At 52.9% G+C, this 23,050-nt stretch overlaps 1 protein-coding gene across 10 annotated transcripts in view; it reads left to right on the top strand.

The window, feature by feature from the left end:
• Positions 1–541: 541 nt before the first annotated feature.
• Positions 542–23,050, top strand: part of LOC140394074 (uncharacterized) — a 139,515-nt gene continuing 117,006 nt past the window's right edge. For 6 of the 10 annotated variants that reach the window (XM_072480896.1, XM_072480899.1, XM_072480900.1 and 3 more), the window contains exon 1: positions 543–890. The gene's annotated coding sequence lies outside the window, so the exon portion shown is untranslated. Of the gene's footprint in view, positions 891–23,050 lie in introns of all 10 variants that reach the window. The other 4 variants (XM_072480894.1, XM_072480895.1, XM_072480893.1 and 1 more) reach the window with 3 other exon arrangements.

Below are 23,050 nucleotides of genomic sequence, written 5' to 3'. Positions count from 1 at the left end.
CTCACGATGGGAATCTTGAACTTTGTTGTGATATTCAACAACTGCAGACTCTTGAGGATAATATGCAGCTACCACTGCAGTTCTTGTCCAATGTCCATCTTGCTTTCACAATTTCATGACCTTTTATTGTGAACTAACCTGCAGTCCTGCCCAAAGCTGGTTTCTGAATGCTACCAAATTTAAACCATATCTTCAGAACCAAACCAGATGGAATATTACATTGGATCAAGTTTTGCGAATGCTCTGTATGCCTGTAAAGATGTTCAAAGGGTCAGTGCAGACTTGATGGACCAAATGGCCTCCTTCTGCACCGTAGGGATTCTATGGAATTTGCAATCTGATTATTATAAATATCCAAAAAGACACAACAATCTTGTATGTATGACTGCGTTGTGCTATTTTGGTACCTTACACGTCTCAGTATAAAGGGCCCAGAGAGATGAGCTCCCTTCGCCCTCTTTGCCTTGAGGAGTTGCCACTGGAGGCGCGATGGGCCGTTGCCATGGTAACGTGTACCGGAAGCAGTTACCGATGACTCGGAAGTGGAGCTGGTGCTGACGGCGTGCGCGGTAAATGCAAAGGGGGATATCGAGCGGGTGAAGGAAGAGGATCTCGTTGGGGCCCTGTTTGTGGGTTCGCGTGAGAGAGCCGGGATCAGAGACACGGGCACTCTCCCGGCAACTGGTCTGGTCCGGCCGAGGCCTGGCCCCTGTCCCGGGACCCCCATTGACTGTACCCGGGGAGGGGCCGGGCACCCAGTCAGGCGAGAGCCCCCCCCCCATCCACCCCCTTCCCGGGGGAAGCCGAGCAGCCGCCATCTTCTGGCTCCGGGGGAACTGCTCACTTCCGACTCCATTGTCTCGCCTGTTTGTTTTTCTTTTTAACCCCAGGTAAGACCTTGTTTGCTCTTGCATCGTGCTCATCTGTTTTTAAGTTGTTCGATTGTTATTTTGTGCACTTTGAGACGTCCCGACCTAATTCCTCTTAATTTATGTGAGCACCAGACGTATTTATCTGACCTGCAGGTCACCGCTGGGTGCTCCTGTGCGGCTGTCAAGGAGCTTTTACAATTTAGTCAGAGTATCATCGCCGATCTTTTCTGACACCATTGTTTTGAACAGAAAATACTGGGCAATCTTTTTTTTCTATAAATTTAGAGTACCCAATTCATTTTTTCCAATTAAGTGGCAATTTAGCGTGGCCAATCCACCTACCCTGAACATCTTTGGGTTGTGGGGGTGAAACCCACGCAAACACAGGGAGAATGTGCAAACTCCATACAGACAGTGAACCAGGATCAAACCTGGGATCTCGGTGCTGTGAGGCAGCAGGACTAACTCACTGTGCTGCCCTTACACTGGACAATCTCAGCAAGTCTGACAGCATCTGGAGAGAGAAGGGAGCTAATGTTTCGAGTCTGAAACACTCTTTGTCAAAGGTACTAGACCTATTTGCAAGGTTTGCAGGAAGGCTATACTACAACATCCTGTCTTTTACATTAAAATATTCTCCATTGGCCCTCCCTAGCCCCAGTTCTTTCTCTTTCTCTGCCTGCTCCGGTGTTTCAAAGTAATGGGGCGGGATTCTCCACTACCCGGTGGGGCTTGGGGGTCCTGGCACTGAGGAGTGGCGTGAACCACTCCGACGTCGGGCTGCCCTAAAGGTACGGAATCCTCCTCACCTTCAGGGGCTAGGCTGGCACCGGAGTGGTTTGCGCCACACTGGTCGCTGGGCAAGGGGCTTGGTGCCACGCCAACCGGCGCTGAAGGGCCTCCGTCGGCTGCTGCGATTTGGCGGATGCACGGGAGCACCAGCCCCCCCCCTACTTTCTTCCGGTTTTAAGCTGCAAATTCGAAGGCTGAGGCAATTGGACACTGTTTCCACGCACTGGTGTATGGGGAAAATAACCAGACATGCACGAAAAGGCATCAGGAGACAGCATGGCCGAGGACCAGACCCCTGGTGTGGCGGCCCAGGGATCAATGGGGCAGTTGATGCGGGTCATCCAGGACCGCTTTGCCAAGCAGATACGGGACTGCCTGGACCCGATTTAAAGAGTCGATTGATCAGCTGGAGCACAGTTTGGACACCCAGAATCGGGCGATCCAGAAGGTGCTGGCTGAGCATGAGGAGCATCAAACAGCTGTGGAGGTAGGGATGCTGCGGGACCAGCAGAAAAGGCTTCTGGAGAAGGTGGAAGACCTAGAGGATAGGTCCCGTCGGCAGAATTTAAGAATTGTCGGGTTCCCGGAGGGGTCTGAGGGTGCTGGGGCACACATAGAGGGTATGTTCGAGAAGCTGCTGGGGGAGGGGACATTCTCCCAATGGTTGGAGAAAACAGGGCATACAGAGCGTTTGCGAGGAGGCTGCAAACGGGCGACCCTCCGAAGGCAATGGTGGTGAGGTTCCACAGGTTCCTGGACAAGGAATGTATTCTTCAGTGGGCCAAGCGACCGCGGAGCTGTAAGTGGGACAACAGTATCTTGCGGGTTTACCAGGACCTGAGTGCGGAGGTGGCCAGGAAAAGGGCAGGCTTCAACCAGATTCTTTCTGGTGAACGCTGGCAATGCCTTTTGCTTTGATGTGCACTCTTGTGGGATGGAGACGTGCTTGTTTGGATTTCGGTGTTTTTCTTTCGGTTGGGTGATTGTGTGGGGATTGTTAGATGAGGGAATTTGTTTGTATGAGCGGGGGAGGGGGTGGGGAGTGAGGGAACAATAGGTGGGAGACCATTTGGCGGCGGGGACCACCAAGCTAGCTGGGTGAGCTAGCTCACGGAAGCACAGTGGGGGTGTGTGCATATGTTTAGTTTATTGTATGGGTTAGGTTTCAGAGTGGTGTTGCTAGGGGGGTTGTTCTGCTGACTAAGGAGGGATTCGATTGAGGGACAGAGAGGAGGTCGGTGGCGGGGACTGCCGGGGGGCAGGCCGGAGGAGGCGCAGCGCATGGGCTGTAGGCGGGCCCAAGAAAGGGGATGGCTGATCGGCGGAGGGGTGGGGGCCACTTTGCCCCCCAACCAGGCTGATCACTTGGAATGTTTAAGGGTTAAATGGGCCGGTCAAGAGGGCACGTGTGTTCGCGCACCTGAGGGGACTGAAGGCGGATGTGGTAATGTTGCAGGAGACGCACCTTAGAGTGGTGGACCATGTTAGATTGCGGAAAGCCTGGGTGAGTCAGGTCTTTCACTCTGGGCTGGACACAACGACCAGAGGGGTTGCAATCTTGATTAATAAGCAGGTGACATTTGAGGTGGGTAGAATAGTTTCAGATGTGGAGGTCGATATATTATGGTTAGCGGTAAGGTAGAGGGGATGAAGGTAGTGCTGGTTAATGTGTACGCGCCAAATTGGGATGACGTGGAATTCACTTTTTAAAATGTGTTTATTCAAATTTTCCAACAACTTTTAACAAACCCCCCCCCCCAAACAAAAAGAAAGAAACGCAAACACAACAGTCAAAAAGTACACAACTTTTACATTGGATTTCCCCATATACAGTAACTCTCCCATATGACATTCAAAGATACCCGTAGGGAAGCCCCCATCCACCCACCCGAATTCCCCCATCCTTGGGTTGCTGCTGCTGCTGACCTCCTCCTAACCCTCCGTGAGATAGTCTAGGAACGGTTGCCACCGCCTGAAGAACCCCTGCACAGACCCTCGTAAGGCAAACTTTATCCTCTCCAGCTTAATGAACCCTGCCATGTCATTTATCCAAGCTTCCACACTGGGGAGCTTTGCGTCCTTCCATAATAGCAAGATCCTCCTCCGGGCTACCAGGGACGCAAAGGCCAGGATACCGGCCTCTTTCGCCTCCTGCACTCCCGGCTCGTCCGTTACCCCAAATAGTGCCAACCCCCAACTCTGCTTGACCTGGGCTTTCACCACCTTGGACATGGTCCTCGCGAAACCCCTCCAAAACCCATCCAATGCCGGGCACGACCAGAACATGTGGACGTGATTCACCGGGCTTCCCGAGCACCTCCCACATCTATCCTCCACCCCAAAGAACCTACTCAACCTCGCCCCTGTCATATGCGCTCTGTGAATAACCTTGAATTGTATTAGGCTCAGCCTGGCGCAAGAGGAGGAAGAATTAACCCTACTCAGGGCATCAGCCCACAGACCCTCATCTATCTCCTTCCCAAGCTCCTCCTCCCACTTGCCCTGTAACTCCTCTACCGAGGCCGCCTCCTCTTCTTTCAGCTCCTGGTAGATCGCCGAAACCCTGCCTTCTCCAACCCATACACCCGAAATCACCCTGTCCTGAGTCCCCTGTGCCGAGAGCAGCAGGAATTCCCTCACCTGCCGCCTCACAAACTCCCTCACTTGCATATACCTGAAAGCATTTCCCGGCGGTAACCCAAACTTCTCCAGCGCCCCCAGGCTCGCAAGCGTCCCATCTATAAACAGGTCCCCCATTCTTCTAATCCCTGCCCGATGCCAGCTCCGAAATCCCCCATCCATCCTTCCCGGGACGAACCGATGGTTCTCCCGAATCGGGGACCAAACCGAGGCTCCCACCTCGCCCTTGTGTCGTCTCCACTGCCCCCAGATCTTCAACGTCGCTGCCACCACCGGACTCGCGGTGTACCTTGTTGGCGAGAGCGGCAGCGGTGCCGTCGCCAGCGCCCTCCGGTGTGTGCCCACACAGGACGCCATCTCTAACCTCTTCCAGGATGCCATCTCTAACCTCTTCCACGCCGCCTCCTCTCCCTCCATTACCCACTTACGGATCATCGCCATATCGGCTGCCCAATAATAGTCGCACAAATTCGACAGAGCCAGCCCTCCCTGTCCCTACTACGCTCCAGAAACACCCTCTTTACCCTCGGCGTCTTATTTGCCCACACGAAACCCATGATACTCCTACCTACCCGTTTGAAAAAGGCCTTGGAAATCATAATGGGAAGGCACTGGAACACAAAGAGAAACCTCGGGAGGACCATCATTTTAACCGACTGCACCCTGCCCGCCTGAAGAACCCCTGCACAGACCCTCGTAAGGCAAACTTTATCCTCTCCAGCTTAATGAACCCTGCCATGTCATTTATCCAAGCTTCCACACTGGGGAGCTTTGCGTCCTTCCATAATAGCAAGATCCTCCTCCGGGCTACCAGGGACGCAAAGGCCAGGATACCGGCCTCTTTCGCCTCCTGCACTCCCGGCTCGTCCGTTACCCCAAATAGTGCCAACCCCCAACTCTGCTTGACCTGGGCTTTCACCACCTTGGACATGGTCCTCGCGAAACCCCTCCAAAACCCATCCAATGCCGGGCACGACCAGAACATGTGGACGTGATTCACCGGGCTTCCCGAGCACCTCCCACATCTATCCTCCACCCCAAAGAACCTACTCAACCTCGCCCCTGTCATATGCGCTCTGTGAATAACCTTGAATTGTATTAGGCTCAGCCTGGCGCAAGAGGAGGAAGAATTAACCCTACTCAGGGCATCAGCCCACAGACCCTCATCTATCTCCTTCCCAAGCTCCTCCTCCCACTTGCCCTGTAACTCCTCTACCGAGGCCGCCTCCTCTTCTTTCAGCTCCTGGTAGATCGCCGAAACCCTGCCTTCTCCAACCCATACACCCGAAATCACCCTGTCCTGAGTCCCCTGTGCCGAGAGCAGCAGGAATTCCCTCACCTGCCGCCTCACAAACTCCCTCACTTGCATATACCTGAAAGCATTTCCCGGCGGTAACCCAAACTTCTCCAGCGCCCCCAGGCTCGCAAGCGTCCCATCTATAAACAGGTCCCCCATTCTTCTAATCCCTGCCCGATGCCAGCTCCGAAATCCCCCATCCATCCTTCCCGGGACGAACCGATGGTTCTCCCGAATCGGGGACCAAACCGAGGCTCCCACCTCGCCCTTGTGTCGTCTCCACTGCCCCCAGATCTTCAACGTCGCTGCCACCACCGGACTCGTGGTGTACCTTGTTGGCGAGAGCGGCAGCGGTGCCGTCGCCAGCGCCCTCCGGTGTGTGCCCACACAGGACGCCATCTCTAACCTCTTCCAGGATGCCATCTCTAACCTCTTCCACGCCGCCTCCTCTCCCTCCATTACCCACTTACGGATCATCGCCATATCGGCTGCCCAATAATAGTCGCACAAATTCGACAGAGCCAGCCCTCCCTGTCCCTACTACGCTCCAGAAACACCCTCTTTACCCTCGGCGTCTTATTTGCCCACACGAAACCCTTGATACTCCTACCTACCCGTTTGAAAAAGGCCTTGGAAATCATAATGGGAAGGCACTGGAACACAAAGAGAAACCTCGGGAGGACCATCATTTTAACCGACTGCACCCTGCCCGCTAGCGAGAGTGGCAGCACATCCCATCTTTTGAAATCCTCCTCCATCTGCTCCACCAACTGCGTCAAATTGAGTTTGTGCAGGGCCCCCCAACTCCCAGCCACCTGGATCCCTAAGTACCGAAAGCTCCTTTCCGCTCTCTTCAACAGCAGGTCGACTATCTCCCTTCCCTGGTCCCCTGGATGCACCACAAAGAGCTCACTTTTCCCTACATTAAGCTTATACCCCGAGAAGTCCCCAAACTCCCTTAAGATCCGCATGACCTCTGCCATCCCCTCCACGGGATCTGCCACATACAGCAACCGGTCATCCGATACAGCGACACCCGATGTTCCTCTCCCCCTCGGACCAGTCCCCTCCATTTCCTGGACTCCCTTAGTGCCATGGCCAGAGGCTCAATTGCCATTGCAAACAGCAAGGGGGACAGGGGGCACTCCTGCCTCGTCCCTCGGTACAGCCGAAAGTACTCCGACCTCCGCCGATTCATAGCCGCACTCACCACCGGGGGTCTAGATAGCAATCTGACCCAGCCGATGAACCCTTCCCCGAACCCAAACCTCCGCAACACTTCCCAAAGATACTCCCACTCCACCCGGTCGAAGGCCTTCTCCGTGTCCATAGCTGCCACTACCTCCACTTCTCCCTCCACAGAGGGCATCATAATCACATTGAGGAGCCTCCGCACATTAGTGTTTAGCTGCCTGCCCTTTTCAAATCCCGTCTGGTCCTCATGAATCACCCCCGGGACACAGTCCTCAATTCTCGGAGCCAGCACTTTTGCCAGCAACTTAGCATCCACATTGAGGAGCGAGAACGGTCTATACGACCCACACTGCAGTGGGTCCTTGTCCCGCTTCAGGATCAGAGAGATCAGCGCCCCGGACATTGTCGGGGGCAAGGTCCGCCCCTCCCTTGCCTTATTGAAAGTCCTCACTAGCAACGGGCCTAGCAGGTCCACGTATTTCCTGTAAAACTCGACCGGGAACCCATCTGGCCCCGGAGCCTTGCCCGCCTGCATGCTCCCCAATCCTTTAACCAGCTCCTCCATCCCAATTGGCACCCCTAAACCAGCCACCTCCTGCTCCTCCACCCTCCGGAACCTCAGCGGATCCAAAAATCGTCGCATCCCCTCTTCCCCCGCTGGGGGCTCAGATCTGTACAGATCCCCATAGAAGTCCCTAAATACATCATTTATTCTCACCGCACTCCGCACTGTATTCCCCCCGCTATCCTTAACTCCACCTATCTCCCTCGCTGCCTCCCTCTTACGAAGCTGGTGCGCCAGCATCCGACTCGCCTTCTCCCCATACTCCTACGTCGCCCCCTGCGCTTTCCTCCACTGTGCCTCTGCTTTCCTTGTGGTCAACAGGTCGAACTCCGTCTGGAGGTTCCGCCGCTCCCTGAGTAGTCCCTCCTCAGGGGCCTCTACATATCTCCTGTCCACCCTTAAGATCTCCCCCACCAACCTCTCCCTGCTCTCTCTCTCTCCTCCCTGTGGGCCCTGATGGAGATTAACTCTCCCCGAACAACCGCCTTCAGCGCCTCCCAGACTACCCCCACCTGCACCTCCCCGTTGTCATTGGCCTCCAAATATCTTTCAATGCACCCCCGCACCCGCCCGCACACCACCTCATCCGCCAATAATCCCACAGCGGGCGCTGGTCCATCTCCTCTCCTAACTCCAGCTCCACCCAGTGCGGGACGTGGTCTGAGATGGCGATGGCCAAATACTCCGTTGCCTCCACTTTCTGGAATCCGACCCAGCAAGCGTTTCATAAATCCGGCATCAACCCAGTTCGGGGCATATATGTTTACCAGTACCACCCGCACCCCCTGCAACCTACCGCTCACCATCACATATCGACCTCCATTATCTACTACAATATTCATTGCCTCAAACGACACCCGCTTCCCCACCAGTATTGCAACCCCTCTGTTCTTCGCATCCAACCCTGAATGGAATACCTGTCCTACCCATCCCTTTCTCAGCCTAACCTGATCTGCCACCTTCAAATGTGCCTCCTGGAGCATAACCACGTCTGCCTTCAGTCCCTTTAAGTGTGCGAACACCCGGGCCCTCTTGACCGGTCCGTTCAGGCCCCTCACATTCCAAGTTATCAGCCGGATTGGGGGGCTACTAAACCCCCCCCGCCGACTAGCCATCTCCTTTTCTAGGCCAGCCACGTGCCTGCGCTGCCCGCACCCGTCCAGTCCCCCAGACGGCGGACCCCCGCCCCGACCACCTCTCCTACTTCCAGTTCCCCCTTGGCCAATGCAGCAGCAACCCTATACCCCTCCTCTCTTTCCCCCTCCCCCCTGCTAGATCCACATCTAGCCCTTTTGCTCCCCCCCCCCCCCCCCCATAACACTCCCCTAAGTCAGCTGACTCCTGCTGACCCCGGCCTCTCCTGCCATTCCATCGACCCACTCCAGTGTGAGAATCCCCCCTCCCCCTCCCTGGCAGTCAGTGTGCGCTCCTCTCCAGCATCCCCCCCCCCCCCGGCCCTCACCCCCGTCCTTCCCTAGCGCGGGAAAAAGCCCGCGCTTTCCTGAGCTGGCCCCACCCCCTCTGGCACAGCTCCTTTTGCTGCCTTACCCCAATTCCCCATCCCCAGGCCTCCACTCCCCCTCTTACTTTGTGGGGGTCTGCCCCTCCAACACCGACGCCCACACTCCCACAGTCTCCCCATCCAATCCCTTCACCCATCCCAAACCAGAGAAACATTCCCTAAACGTAATAAACACTATATACATAGTAAACATCCCCCCACAACAAACCCTCAATTTGAGTCCAACTTTTCAGTCCCTATAAAACTCCATGCCTCATCAGGCGTTTTGAAATAGTGGTGCCGATCCTGCAACGTGACCCACAATCGCGCTGGCTGCAGCATACCGAACTTCACCCCCTTTTGATGGAGCACCGCCTTAGCCCGATTAAAACCCGCTCTCTTAGCCACCTCTGCACTCCAGTCCTGGTAGATTCGGATCTCCGTGTTTTTCCACCTGCTGCTCCACTCTTTCTTGGCCCATCTCAGGACACACTCTCTGTCCATAAAGCGGTGAAACCTCACCACTACAGCCCTTGGCGGCTCGTTGGCCTTGGGTCTCCTTGCTAGGACCTGGTGAGCCCCATCCTGCTCCAGAGGCCTCAGGAAGGCTCCTGCGCCCAACAGCGAATTGAGCATTGTACTCGCATATGCCCCAGCATCGGGCCTCTCCACTCCTTCGGGGAGACCCAGAATCGAAGATTCTTCCTCCTCGACCTATTCTCCAGGTCCTCACCCCCTCACTTTCTTTTTCTTAGAAATCTGATGGGTGTGGCCGCCACTTGTATCATCTTTTGTTTTAGAAATTTAGAGTACCCAATTCATTTTTTTCCAATTAAGGGGCAATTTAGCATTGCCAATCCACCTAGACTGCATATCTTTGGGTTGTGGGGGCGAAACCCACGCAAACATGGGGAGAATGTGCAAAACTCCACACGGACAGTGACCCAGAGCCGGGATCCAACCTGGGACCTCGGCGCCGTGAGGCAGCAGGGCGAACCCACTGTGCTGCCCCACCGCTATCTTCTCTCCCTCAGATTTCCTCGCCAGGCTACCAACCTGGGGTTTCTTTCCTGGGGCTCTTTCGATGAGACTTTCAACATAGTTCGATCGACTAACCGCTATATAGTTAGCCAGCTGGGTTTAAACACAAACCCTGCCTGAAAAATGAGCAAAAGGTATTGAAAAACAAGGACCCTGACAGGAGCCACCTTTCGGTGATGTCTTGCATGACATCACCGGAAGTCCCATAAAAGGGGATTTTAACTGGAATTGTTCAGGTGTGCAAGGTAGGGAGGGAGCAAAATTCTTTAAATTGCATATAGTGTGTGAAAAGCCCAACAAGGGAGGGTGCAATTTTGGACATTTGGACATGTCTAATATTTGGCAATGAGCCCGGGCAGTGGAAAGTATTTCAATTTTTTTTTCTTTATAAATTTGGAGTGCCCCATTTTTTTGGCGGTGAACAATGTAGCATGGCCAATCCACCTACCCTGTACATCTTTTTGGGTTGTGGGGGGTGGGACCCACGCAAACACTGGGAGAATGCAAACTCCACATGGACAGTGACCCGGGCCAGGATCAAACCCGGGTCCTCTGCGCCATGAGGCAGCAGTGCTAACCACTGTGCCACCGTGCCGCCCTTGGAATGTGTATCACTAGAACATAGAACATACAATGCAGAAGGAGGCCATTCGGCCCATCGAGTCTGCACCGACCCACTTAAGCCCTCACTTCCACCCTATCCCCTGTAACCCAATAACCCCTCCTAGGTGCGTATTTTTGAGAAGTGACTAGAGTTAGATTTTGGATAGTTATGGGTAAGGATGGGCCGGAAATAAAACTTCTTAACTGAGGAGAGGTTAATTTTACTAAGATAAAATTTGATTTGGCACAAGCGGACTGGGGTGGCTACTTGCAGGAAAGTGGGGCGGTGCGTGATGTGAGGGCCGGAACGGCTGTGTTTTCATGAGCTTGGAGTGCTCATCTTGTAATCCTTCATTTTATCCTGGTGCACGTTTCATATTTGTTTTTTCTTGGGATATATGTCTTGCGCTATGTTTCTGGAGGATTCTGATTGTTGTTCAGCGGAGGAGCCACGATAAATTGGAGAAAATCCTCATTTAATTGTGGTTGTTGGAGTGGGCTGCGGTGGGGCCCAGCTTGCAGTGGCGTTGTTGCTGGTAAGTAGGCTTTCACCTTGCTGATGCCGCCATTGAGAATTTTGTTTTGGATGAATATCTCAGCTCTGTGGTGCAGGTCTTTAGAGCTCACTTTGAAGCTCTCCTTGGGCGAATGGTGGAGGCGCATGAGAGAGTCCTTCCATTCGGAAGAGCACTTATCCTGATAAGGACCCGCCTTCCAGACATTGATCCTACTGCATGGTGTGTTGTTTATTCGGACTGGTTGGGAGGTGGGGGTTGGACAAAGTGTGTCTGTGAGCCTGGTACCTAACTAGAAGTGGGAGGCAAAGGCCCCGTGTTATCCTATCCTCTACACTTGTCGCAAGGGGTTGGAGGTGGCCGAGTAGGCCAAGTCATCCCACCACGGCCAGGGCCACGGCAGTAGGTTGCTTAGGTGGCGGTATGGTGAAAGTGAAGGTGTTCCGTTCATTGAATCCTTTTAAAAAAAAAAAAAAAAAAAAAATGTTTTTATTAAGAATTTTTCAACAATATTTTCCACCTTGCAAACAACACCCCCCCCCCCCCCCCCCCCCCCCCCCCCCCCGTAACAAAGAAAATAAAGAGAACTCGCGTGGCAAGACATGAACATGGCAAGTCAATAAGATACAGAACTTTGTACATTGGATTCTTCCCGTACATGTCAGTTTCCGGATCATTCATGTGTTTTCTTGCTCAAAGGGACACCCCCCCCCCCCCCCCCACCCCGGTTGTTGTTGCTGCTGTCCGACCTTCGTCTAACGCTCCGCGAGATGGTCTAGGAACGGTTGCCACCGGCTGTAGAACCCCTGGGCAGACCCTCTCAAGGCAAACTTTATTCTTTCCAACTAGATAAACCCAGCCATATCATTTATCCAGGCCTCCACGCTGGGGGGGGGGGGGCTTCGCCTCCTTCCACATTAGCAAGATCCTTCGCCCGTTCATTGAATCCTTGAGAGATCCTGAGGAGTGTTTGCTGATCCCGTCTTGGCGTTGGCCATCTCGGGCAAGACAGATGGTGTCATTATCCTGCAATTCTTCTCTAATTATACACGTCACTCCCTTGTGATTTATGTTGTGGATTATTTGTTATTGTCTTTTCTCCTGCAAGGGCGTGTGAGATGTGAGCACGAGGGCGTGTTATTTATCCTGTTCTAGCAAAATCCTATTGAGTCGATTATTAAATGTGGTCTGTGAAGTTTTACTCCTTTTTGTCATTGTGTGTTATAATCCTTGTGGTTATGCGAGGAGAATGCCTTTTTGACACTCCTTACCTTATATATAATGAAGATGAGTGGAAGCCGGGTGAGTGATGGGTAGATGATGGTGAATTGGATGTTAGGCTTGGTTAAGTTCTCTCTAGATTGAGGATAGCCCCACAGTTAGAGCAAACCGTATTGGGTTATTTTATTTTGTTATTTTGAAATCTTGCCTTTCTCTTTGGATAGCCTGGGCAAATTATGTATCCTGGAGAGGACTGGGTTCCTCTGACTCCTCCTTTAGGTTGGAGTTTTTCCCCTGGGCCTTTCTTTTTCAAAGAATGGGAGGATATGAATGGTGGGGCACGCTGAGGTGGGCTTGGTTCATCCTTGGCTGATCTGTTAAAGAGAGAGATTGTTTTTTGAATTCTTCCAGTGATTATAGACAGTGCTGGGTGATGGTTGATATTTGTAGATCAGTCCAGGCATTTTCCCATGGTTGTTCTCTCTTCCCCCCCCCCCCCCCCCCCCCAACATTCTTTTTTCCTCTTGTCATCGGGTTGAGTAGGGTCCTGTTACTAATCCTGGTCTGGGAAGGTTCCCCTGGTTGTACCGGTGAGGACGGAATTGGCCCACCCCTCCCAGAACATGTGGACATGGTACGCTGGCCCCCCCCACACACTTCGCACACCTGTCCTCCACCCCAAAGAATCTGCTCATCCGGGACACTGTCATGTGAGCCCAGTGAACGACCTTAAATTGCATCAGGCTGAGCCTTGCATACATGTTGCGGTCGTGTTGACCCTACCCAACGCTTCCACCCCACGGCCCTCCTCTAACTCTCCCCCCAGCTCCTCCTCCCACTTTTGCTTCAGCTCCTCGGTCTTCGTCTCCTCCGAATCCATAAGCTCTTTATATATGTCCGAGAATCTCCCCTCTCCTATTCATCCTCTAGAAACCACCCTATCCTGAATCCCCCTTAGTGGCAGGAGTGGGAAGGTTGGTACCTGCCTCCGCAGAAAGTCCCGCACCTGCAGATATCGAAATTAATTTTCCTCCCGCCAATGCAAACTTCTCCAGCGCATTTATAAAAGCTTCCTTCTATAAACAAGTCCCCCATCCTCTCAATCCCCGCTCTTCGCCAAATGTGGAACCCCCCGTCCATCCTCCCCCGGGGCAAACCGATGATTATCTCAGATTGGGGACCATATCGATGCCCCCTCTGCTCCCACATGTTTCCTCCACTGCCCCCAGACTCTCGGGGCCGCCACCACCACCACTGGACTGGTGGAATATCATGCCGGCGGGAACGGCAGAGGCGCTGTTACCAGCACCCCCAGACTTGTGCCCTTACAAGATGCTGCCACCATGCCACCCACGCCGGCCACCTCCTCACCATGGCTATATTAGCCGCCCAGTAATAATTGCCGAAATTCGGCAGCGCCAGCCCCCCCCCCCCCCCCCCCCCCCCCCCCACTCCGCTCGAGTATTGCCCTCTTCACCCGCGGGGACTTGCGCCCCCCCCCCACACACACACACCCCACAATAATTTTATTGATCTGCTTAAAAAAGGACCACGCGATGAAGATGGGGAGGCATTGGAAAACGAATAGGAATCGGGAGGACAGTCATTTTTACCAATTGAACTCTGCCCGCCAGAGACAACGGAAGCGCATCCCATCTCTGGAAATCCTCCTTCATCTGCTCCACCAGCTGGGCCAAGTTCAATTTGTGTAGCCTGTCCCAATCCCTCGCCACTTGGATACTCGGGTACCTAAAACTGTCTCCTACCACTCTGAACGGCAGTTCCCCCAGTCGTCTCTCGCCTGGACCACAAAAATCTCGCTCTTCCCCATATTGAGCTTATACCCCGAAAACCTGCCGAATTCCCATAATTTCTTCCATCCCCTCTATTGGGTCTGAGACATACAACAGTAGGTCATCCACATACAGTGAGACCCTGTGCTCCACCCCCCCTGGACCAGCCCCTTGCGGCCCTCAGAGCAATTGCCAGCGGCTCTATCGCCAGCGCAAACAGCAGTGGGGAGAGGGGGCATCCCTGTCTCGTCCCCCGGTGCAGTCTGAAATAGTCCAAAGTCCTGTTTCTCCATACACTTGCAACCGGAGCCCGGTACAGCAACCTAACCCAGTCAATAAAACCCCTCCCGAAACCGAACCGCTCCAGCACCTCCCATAAATAATCCCACTCAACCCGGTCAAAGGCTTTCTCCGCATCCATCGCGACCACTACCTCAACCTCCCTACCTTCCGGGGGCATCATGATCACGTTTAACAGCTACCTTACATTGGCCACCAGCTGCCTACCCTTAACGAGCCCCGTCTGATGCTCCACATTAATGTCAGGTACACAGTCCTCAATCCTGGAGGACAAAATTGTGGCCAGACGTTTGGCATCTACGTTCAACAAGGAAATCGGCCTGTAAGACCCACTAGCTCCGGATCCTTGTCCCTTTTCAGGATGAGCAAGATCATGGCCTGTGACATCGTCTGGGGCAGAACCCCTCTTTCCTTGGCCTCGTTAAAGACCTTCATCAGCACCGGCCCCAATATTCCGGAGAACTTTTTATAGAACCCGGCTGGGTACCCGTCCGGTCCCGGGGCCTTACCCGACTGCATGGCCTTCAAACCCTCCACTACCTCCTCCAGCCCGATCGGGGCCCCCAGTCCTTCTACCAGCTCCCCATCCACCTTCGGGAAAGTCAGCCCCTCCAAGAGGTGCCTCATCCCCGCCGAGTCCCCAACTAAGTTCCCATCCCTGTCAATAACTTTCCCTATTTCTCTAGCTTCCTCCCTCTTTCTGAGCTGCTATGCATGCATCCTGCTGGCCTTCTCACCATGCTCGTAAATCGCCCCCTTCGCCTTTCTGAGCTGTTCCACTGCCCTCCCTCTGGTTAACAAACCAAATTCCGCCTGTAGCCTCCGGCGTTCCCTTAAAAGCCCTGCCTCTGGAGCCTCCGCATACCTCCCATCAATTCGTAGAATCTCTTTTACCAGTCTGTCCGTTTCTGCCCTATCCGGCCTGTCCCGGATCGAGATCAACTCTCCTCTCACCACTGCCTTCAGCGCTTCCCAGACCACCGCTGCTGAGACCTCCCCCGTATCATTTACCTGCAGGTAATTCAGCATACACTTCCTCAGCCTCTTGCACACTGCTTTGTCTACCAACAGCCCTACATCCAACCTCCATTGCGGGCGCTGCTTGCTATCCATACTCATCTGCAGGTCCCCCAGTGCGGAGCATGGTCCGAGATTGTGATTGCCGATTGCCGTGTCCACTACCCAAGACAAAGAAATCAATCTGGGAGTACACCTTATGTACATGGGAGTAAAAAGAAAATTCCATGGATCCACCCCCTCCATCTGCTTCATGAACCCTTTCAGCTCCCATGCCATTGCTGGCACCTTGCCTGTTCTTGAGCATGACTGGTCCAGGCCGGGATCAACAACCGTATTAAAATCCCCCCCCCCCCCCCCCCAATAATCAGCTTGTGCGAGTCCAGGTCTGGAATCTTCCCGAGCACCCTCTTTATAAAATCGCCGTCATCCGAATTTGAAATGAAATGAAAATCGCTTATTGTCACAAGTAGGCTTCAATGAAGTTACAGTGAAAAGCCCCTAGTCGCCACATCCCCTTGCTTGGGCCCGCTTCCAGCCCCTGCGCTGCACCTCCTCCGGCCCGACCCACGGCGGCCCCCACCCCGGACCTCCTCAGTGTCCCTCCACTTAAGTCCCTCCCTCGTCAGCAGAACCCCCCCCCCCCCCACCCCAGCAACACTACTCTAAAACCTAACCCATCTAGTAAACTAAACGTAAACACCCCCCACTATGCTTCCGTGAGCTAGCTCACCCAGCTAGCTTGGTGGCCCCAGCCCCCGGCGCCAAGAAGTCTCCCACCTATTGTTCCCTCGCTCCCCTCCCCCCGCTCATACAAACAAACTCCCTCATCTAACAATCCCCAAACAATCACCCAAAAACAAGAAAACACAAAAACAAAAGGACCACCTACCGAAACTCAAACAGGCATGTCTCCATCCCACAAAAGTGCACATCGATTAAAAACAAAAGGGACATTGCCAACATCTACCGAGAAAAAAGAACCCAAAAACGAAAAATCGACTTTTCCCTCTACCCCCCCCCCCTTTTTCCTTGAACAGAGCCCCAAAAACCGACACGAAACAATACGAGACGGCATAACCAATTTTAAAAATAGGAAAACAAAACCCCCAAAACCAAGGGGGAAAAAACAGAAAAAAGGGGTCCAATATAGGCCAACAAGCTTTCTCAAAGTCCGCGAGTTCTCCGACCCCACCAGTCCTGTTCTTTGAGCAAAGTCCAGCGCCTCATCGGGCGACTCAAAATAGTGATGCTGGTCCTAATGCGTGACCCAAAGACGCACCGGTTACGGCAGATCGAACTTCACCTGCTTCTTGAAGAAAATAGATTTGACTTGGTTAAAGCCTGCCCTCTTCCTTGCCACCTCCACGCTCCGGTCCTGGTACACCCGCAGGATGCTGTTTTCCCACTTACAACTCCGCGTTCGCTTGGCCCATCAAAGAATGCATTCCTTGTCCAGGAACCTATTGCCCTCGGAGGGTCCCCCCACTCGCGGCTTCCTAGCAAGCGCTCGGTACGCCCTGACCACCTCCACCAGTCGGGGGAATGCCCCCTCTCCCAGCAGCTTTTCGAACATACCCGCTACGTATGCCCCAGCATCTGCTCCCTCAGCCCCCTCCAGGAGCCCGACAATTCTTAAGTTCTGCCGGCGGGACCGGTTCTCGAGGTCCTTCACCTTCTCCAGGAGCCTTTTCTGCTGGTCCTGAAGCATCCCCACCTCCAGCTCCCCTGCTGTTTGATGCTCCTCCTGTTCAGCCAGCGCCTTCTCAACCTTCTGAATCGCCCGATCCTGGGCATCCAATCTGCTCTCTAGCCGATCGATTGATTCTTTAATCGGGTCCAAGCATTCCCGCTTCTACCTGGCAAAACCATCCTGGATGGCCTGCATCACCGGGTCCGTTGGGCGCTGTGCTGCCACCCCAGGGGTCCGGTCCTCGGCCATACTGTCTCCCGCTGCAGCTTCAACACCGCTCGTGGCTAACTTCTGTTTTTGCCCTTTCATGCACTTCTGGTTCTTTTCTCCATACACCGATACGTGGAAACGGTGCCCAATTGCCTCAGCCTTCGAATTTGCTGTTTAAAACCAGAATAAAGTCCGGGGGAAAGGTCCAAAAGTCCGACCAGAGCGGGAGCCACCAAATGTGCGACTTACTCCATCATAGCCGCCACCGGAAGTCCCTATTGGGGAAGTTCTGAGAGGCTGGTTATTGCCTCTGTGGTGCACCAAGTCCTGAGATTGAGCTGCGTCCCCTTTTGGTTAACATCTTGTTGCCTTCTGCTATCACCCTTCTTTCGGAGTGGTGGATGTAAAGAATCCGTGATTGGCTGCTGCATGGGTGCAGGCGGGCCTGGGATCTGAGGAGAGGAGGCTGTGGTGTGTCAATCGAGCCTTTAGTACTGCTTGGGTTGAGAGAGGTGTATATTGGTGCGTGCCTGAACAGGGTGTGGAAAATGTATCCTGAACTCTCGTGGTAATTGCGAGCTGACATATTGTGGGAGGGTGTGCACAATTTTACCATGTTTTCATGGCTTCATCATGTTTCTGACTGCCTCAGAAGGGGCTTATAGAAGCATCTAGCTATGTCCAATGATTGTATCGAACGAGTTATAGTGTTCTCTTGTTCTCATTTGTATTCATGTGAGGGGAGGCGGTGGTGTGGTGGTAATGCCACTGGACTAATAATCCTGAGGCCCAGGCAATTCCTCTGGGGATGTGGGTTCAGATCTCACCACAGCAGATGGTGATAAACACTGCTGCCTCTCAGCGCTAGGGACCCGGGTTCAATTCCAACCTTGGGTGAGTGTCTATGGAGTTTTCACTTTCTCCCAGTGTCTGCGTGGGTTTCCTCTGGGTGCTCTGGTTTCCTCCCACAATCCAAAAGATGTGCAGGTTTCCTTGGAGCAGAGAAGGCCAATGGGAGAACCTGATGGAGGTTTTTAAAAATAAATTAGAGTACCCAATTTATTTTTCCAATTAAGGGACAATTTAGCGTAGCCAATCCACCTACCATGCACATAGTTGGGCTATGAGGGTGAAACCATGCCCAACCTCCATACGGAATAGTGACCCAGGGACGGGATCGAACCTGGGTCCTCAGTGCCGTAGGCAGCAGTGCTAACCACTGCAGTGCACTAGGCAGCACTGCTAACCACTGAAGTGCACTAGGCAGCACTGCTAACCACTGCAGTGCACTAGGCAGCACTGCTAACCACTGCAGTGCACTAGGCAGCACTGCTAACCACTGCAGTGCACTAGGCAGCACTGCTAACCACTGCAGTGCACTAGGCAGCACTGCTAACCACTGCAGTGCACTAGGCAGCACTGCTAACCACTGCAGTGCACTAGGCAGCACTGCTAACCACTGCAGTGCACTAGGCAGCACTGCTAACCACTGCAGTGCACTAGGCAGCACTGCTAACCACTGCAGTGCACTAGGCAGCACTGCTAACCACTGCAGTGCACTAGGCAGCACTGCTAACCACTGCAGTGCACTAGGCAGCACTGCTAACCACTGCAGTGCACTAGGCAGCACTGCTAACCACTGCAGTGCACTAGGCAGCACTGCTAACCACTGCAGTGCACTAGGCAGCACTGCTAACCACTGCAGTGCACTAGGCAGCACTGCTAACCACTGCAGTGCACTAGGCAGCACTGCTAACCACTGCAGTGCACTAGGCAGCACTGCTAACCTTTGTGCCGCCTGCAAATAGAGGTGTATAAGATTGAGGGGCATCGATAGGGTGGATAGGAAGGCAATTTTTCCATTAGTAGAGGGGGTCAATAACCAGGGGGTGTAGATTTAAGGGAAGAGATGAGTGGAGGAAAAAGCTTTTCACCCATAGGGTGATGGGAGTCCCCTCACTGCTGAAAGGCTGGTAGCATCAGAAACTCTCGTAACATTGAAGAAGTATTGGGCGACACGGTGGTTAGCACTGCGCCGAAGACCTGGGTTTGACCCCGGCCCCGGGTTACTATCCCTGTGGAGTTTACACATTCTCCTTTTGTCTGTGTGGGTCTCACCCCCACAACCAAAAGATGTGCAGGGTAGGTGGATTGGCCATGCTAAATTGTCCCTTAATTGGGGAAATAAAAAGAATTGGGGTACTCTAAATTGATGTTAAAAAAACATTGAAGAAGTATTTAGATATTCACTTGTGCTGCCATAACCTCCAGGACTATGGGCTAAGCACTGGGAAGTTGGCTTAATGTAGTGAGATCTTTGTTGACTGGCGTGTCCATGATGGACAGAATGGCCTCCGGAGCTGAATCTACAAGACCATGGGGCTCGAGGGAGAGAAGGAAAGTGAAATTGGAGGGATCCTCCTCTGATCATGGTCACATACTGGCACTTGTAGCAAGGAATGGAAATATTAACAGATTTTTTTACTCCCACACCCAGGAGTGTCGCGAGTGAATGTGATCACTTAATTCAGCAGGGACTGTAATTGAACCTGGAACCCTGCTGTTACTAGTAGCTTGTTACATGCTTTAATTAGTTAAACCATTTGGGAGAAAATTAGATCAATTGAAGTAAAATTGGCTTGTCGGGGAAATTATCTCTAGGGAATGTATTATGCAGATAACGTTTTTCTGGTTAAACCCCCCCACCCCCACTGGCCACCATTTCTTTCTCAAATAGAACCCCTCCTCCGAACCCTCTCATGGCACATTCCCAAATGCAAAAACTCCCAACAGGTACCCCAGCCTTGCTGTCTCACTAGGTGGCTCCGATGCGCCCCCCCCCCCCAAGCAGAACCTCCCACCAGGACATCTGTCTTCTTCCCCTCATGCAGCCCCGGCTCATCTAATACCCCAAAGACCGCCATCTACGGCTCCACTGGAATCCCAAAACGCGACCAACTTGGGGCAGGACCAAAATATATCCGAGTGGTTCGTCATCCCCTTGAACAACACTCTCGTCTATTCTCCACCCCCGGAAAGAACCCACTCACTTGAGCCCTAATCATGTGCGCTCTATGCATCACTTTAAACTGAATCAAACTCAGTTTTGCACACGGAGGTAGTATCAGCCCTCGTAAAACTTCGCTCCATCCCCCCCCCTCCCAAAAGCACAACCCAACTCTTGCTCCCATTTTCCCATTACTTCCTCCAGTGAAGCCCTCTCCAGCTGCCCATAAATATGTGATATCCTCCCTTCCCCTTTCTCATCCAAAGACACTACCTTATCTACCAGAGAATGGGCAAAGACACTATCTTATCCACCAGAGAAGGGGCGGCACCCGAGGAAATGTAGAGTTCCTTCTGAAAGACGTTCTGTACGTACCTGTAGGTATCTAAACCCATTTTCTCCGGGAAGCTGGAACTTCTCCAGCCCAGCAAACCTATCCTCCACGAACAAAGCCCCAAACCTCACTACCCCTCCCTCTGCCAGATCTTATATGACAAGTCCATTCCCATTGGAATAAATCTATGGTTCCTACAGATCGGCGCCATTAACAACATAAATTCCAGCTTAAAGTGCTGTCTAAATTGGTTCCATACTCTCAGAAAAGTTCTTACCACTGGGCTCGTAGAGTACCTGGCCGGTGAGAATGGAAGAGAAGTAGTCACCAGTGCCCTCAAACCCGACCCTGTACAAGAAGCCTCCTCCATCCACCCCCCTAACAGAACCTGCGTCCACCACCAATTTTCTCAAAGTTGCTGTTCAGTAATTATTTGCCGGCCCTTATTAATTGATCAGATTAGGTCACTGCCCACCCACACTGCCCCGACTGTCTATTTCTCTGCAGGGACGCCCTCTGAACCAGCGGGGGAGAGGGCGGAGGGCGTCGTGCCCACCAAACAAAGGTCAAGATCGGCTTGTTAATCCTATTAAAATACGCCTTGGGCGGAAAGATTGAAAGACTCTGAAATACAAACAAGAACCTCGGAAGGACGTTCATTTTAACCGCCTGGACCTTCCTGCCAATGATAACGGGAGGGTATCAAATGCGCCGCCATCCATCTACCAATACAACCCTCAGTAAAGGTTTCAAATACCCTGTTAACCTTTTTTGGATCAGAGAATAATCCTCCCGGGTCCTTAACCTGAGCTAACACTCAAAAGGCCATCTGCCGCCTCAGCTGGTAAGCAAATAAAACGGCTTGCCTTCTCCCTAGACTCGTAAACGTGTCACATTTGCACATTCTCCTCTCCCTTGTCTGCGTGGGTCTCACCCTCGCATCCCAAAGATGTGCAGGGTAGGTGGATTGTCTACGCAAAATTGCCCCTTAATTAGAAAGAAAAACACTACCGTTAGGGTAGCAGGGTATTGATCTCCCCCTCCCAATAACCGTCTTTAATGCCTCCCAGAACGTGGAGGGCGAGGCCTCCTCGTTCTTATTAAACTGCACATAGGTCCCAATAGCAGAAGCTATCCTCTCTCATGCCCCCTTATCTGTGAGCAATGCCCTATCCAGCCTCCATGGCGGTCGTCGAACACAGCCCTCCTCCATACACCAGCCACATAGTACAGAACATGGTCAGATATGGCAGTCGCCGAATCCTCTACATCCACCACCCCAGGGAGTAACGTCTTGGCCACCACAAAGAAGTTAGTAAGGCAATCAATCCAATGTACATGTAAAAAGAAGGGATGGCCGCTGACGCCCTGCGGTGGCTCTCCAGATTTGGCCGATGTCGAAATGACCGGTGGTCCTGATGCACTTTGGGAAGGTTTGCAAAAACCCTCTGCCCCAAAACCTTTGCCACATAGTTTGTGGCACTTGCACCTGCTCTGCCCTGTGGCAGCCCGATGATCGTCGCAATTCAGCACCTGGAGTGATTCTCCAGGTCATCGGACTTGGCCGTCAGTGTTTTCTGCCTCTCCGTCAACACCGCCAGCCCTGCTTCCATGGAGACGATCCGATCATCATGATCTGAGACCGGCTCCTTCACCTTATGAATCGTTGAGCCCTGTGCCTCCAACCGTTCCACCCAAAGCTGCCCAAATTGGATCCGTCACCGTGGCCAGATCTTCAGTGACCACATGCCTCTGCTTTCAAAACTCCTCTGCCATGAATTCCACCAACCTCTCGTTGTCCACTGAGAGGCAAATGATGACGCAGAGACCGCTGCCAATTTCTCCCCACCTGCCACACGCGGACCTCCTGAGTCCGACAACCAGTGATCGGGGGCCCTTACCAACCACAACCCTCGACTGGATACAATGTGCCTCGTCGAGCCGTATGTGCCCAGCCTCCAAATCAAAATTGCTTAAAGCATGGCAGCCAATTTTCAAACTCAATCAGGAACTCTCCTCCCACATTTGTCAAGAGATTGGGCTCACAGCCCCCACTTCCCAAGTCGGTCAGGATAGATGACACCATGCAGCAGGATTTCTACAAATTGACGACGAACCTCCACCAAGGAAATTGCTTGATCAAATATTCGGATTCGCTTGTCACCAAACTCAGACCAGGATCATTGAGTGACATAATAATCTTTATTAGTGTCACAAATAGGCTTACATTAATACTGCAATGAAGTTACTGTGAACATCCCCTAGTCACCACACTTGGGCGTCTGTTCGGGTACACAGGGAGAATTTAGAATGTCCAATTCACCTAACAAGCATGTCTTTCGGGACTTGTGGGAGGAAACTGGAGCACCCGGAGGAAACCCACGCAAACACTGGCAGAATGTGCAGACTCCGCACAGACAGTGACCCAAGCCAAGTCGGGAATCAAACCTGGGTC

The sequence above is a fragment of the Scyliorhinus torazame genome, chromosome 17 (assembly GCF_047496885.1).
Source record: "Scyliorhinus torazame isolate Kashiwa2021f chromosome 17, sScyTor2.1, whole genome shotgun sequence".
Taxonomy (NCBI): Eukaryota; Metazoa; Chordata; class Chondrichthyes; order Carcharhiniformes; family Scyliorhinidae; genus Scyliorhinus; species Scyliorhinus torazame.
The sequence above is the reverse complement of the archived record's forward strand: the minus strand, read 5'-3'. Positions and strand labels throughout refer to the sequence as shown.